This window comes from Limulus polyphemus, unplaced genomic scaffold, assembly GCF_000517525.1.
Source record: "Limulus polyphemus unplaced genomic scaffold, Limulus_polyphemus-2.1.2 Scaffold3980, whole genome shotgun sequence".
Taxonomy (NCBI): domain Eukaryota; kingdom Metazoa; phylum Arthropoda; class Merostomata; order Xiphosura; family Limulidae; genus Limulus; species Limulus polyphemus.
The window spans coordinates 103,233-105,367 of NW_013669590.1; the positions used below are offsets into that span (position 1 = coordinate 103,233).

The window sequence follows — 2,135 nt, forward strand, 5'->3', positions numbered from 1 at the left end:
TACATCTTGTTACTTGTACTTATTGTAATCAAGTGTGGGTTATACTACATCTTGTTACTTGTAATTATTGTAATCAAGTGTGGGTTATACTACATCTTGTTACTTGTACTTACTGTAATCAAGTGTGGGTTATACTACATCTTGTTACTTGTACTTACTGTAATCAAGTGTGGGTTATACTACATCTTGTTACTTGTACTTACTGTAATCAAGTGTGGGTTGGCTACAAACATTTTAATGATATATTAATTTCAAAAGATATTTAAACAAACAGCTTAGAAATGATTTTAATATATCATAGTGGGGAGTATCAACCACAAAAATTCAAGTTAAAAATTACATAAATGGCCTCTTTATCAAGTGCTAAGGATGAAAATAAAATAAACTAGATTAATTTAGGAACCATTTTAGATTTGGTTCTTTGGATAAAAACTGATCACTTTACAGGATAAAAGTTAGCTTTATAAAGTTAACAAAGACTTTATTGTAAACTCTATATATTTATCAGAAGAAAATCCTTATTTTATTGAATCCTGATCTTGCTCTTAGACACTAATTACCAAAATTAAGTAAGATTCCAGACTACATTTCAAGAACAGTATGTTACTAAAAATTAAAATATTAACATTTCTGTAAATTACTCATTGGGATAATACTTGATCCTAAATTTCAAAAATAAGGACTCACTATGTTGGCAAATCAAATTCAAGTTAAGATCACAATTTGTGTCAGACCAAAGCCAACCCTTAGCACCATCAAAGCGAGAGCAATTCTCATTGGTTCCTGGCAAATTCCAGAAGGAGATGGTCACATCTTTCCCTGGAAGAATGATTCCAAGTTTTTCCATCAGTATGGATTATAAAATCTACAAGTTTACATCAAACTTACGAGCAAAAAAAAATTTGTTTTATAAATAACTTCAATTTTTGTATAGCTTTGTAAATATTAAAACTTTAATAAATGCATACATCAACATTACTCATAATTTATGATAAAATAGGAGACCAAATCAAGTCTTGTTCTTGACACTGTGCACAAGATGCAGTGGAGCACTTTGGGTCATTAAGGTTAATTTATGTTCTACATAAAAAAGAAGATACCAATTCTGTTTTCAGATGCTATAATGAAATACGAAACACCACGGCTAAATTATCTACCTAATGCTGTTTTAGACGATAAAATCAAACTTAAATATATAAATTTATGCTGTCTTTGAAGTACGAACTCTTGCATGATCTCACAGCTTACCATTAATCCATTTCCAGTTATTACGATCTCTAGGGTCGCGAACTGCCCCAAGCCAGTACTGACCATTAGGATCATTTCTGTGCCTTCTGTATAACTCCCAGCTGAGAAAACCCTGTAAAGCCGGGTTGGTTTCATCGATAAGAGACCCTCCACGAATTGCACAAAAACGACGAGCCTCTCGAAAATTCATGGGTTGATTGTTATAAAAGATGTAACATTTTCCATTGTACGTAGCAGTGCTCCCTAGTGGTTGGTCTCTGAAGGAAGGGCATCGCTCAATAGGCAAGGCTGTTGGGTCAAAATAATGCATTTTGTTTTTAAAGTATGGCTTCACTACTCACTAAAAGAAATCCATTTTAAAAGTTAGCTAGTAACTGAAATTCAGTAAGTTTTCCACTCCACCAAGAAATTAGTTATAAATGACATAAAATATTAAAAAAATGACTTTCAGGCTTAATGTAAAATTTTGATGAATTTTACCCGAACACACACAACTTGTATCACTCAACAAGTTACTGAGCACACTGCACATACAACCAAACTTTGCAAGATGCTCGTAAAATAACACTTGTAAAAAAAGATTGTAGTTTTGGTTCAAGAACAGAAACTTTCAGTAAATGAAAGTTTTAACAAGGTTTTACCAGCATATGGTAGTAAATTATAATCTCACTCACTATTATAAAAATATCCAAGTTTCTTCTGTGATAAAATTGTCACTAACTATAACAACAAGTGCTGGTGTATTAGTGATAATAGTTACAGGTCTTACCAACAGGTGTCACTAACTATAACAACAAGTGCTGGTGTATTAGTGATAATAGTTACAGGTCTTACCAACAGATGTCACTAACTATAACAACAAGTGCTGGTGTATTAGTGATAATAGT

At 32.1% G+C, this 2,135-nt stretch overlaps 1 pseudogene; it reads right to left on the reverse strand.

Moving 5' to 3' along the window:
• The window catches only part of LOC106470393, an 11,298-nt pseudogene extending 9,740 nt beyond the window's left edge, over positions 1-1,558 (reverse strand).
• Positions 1,559-2,135: the final 577 nt, after the last annotated feature.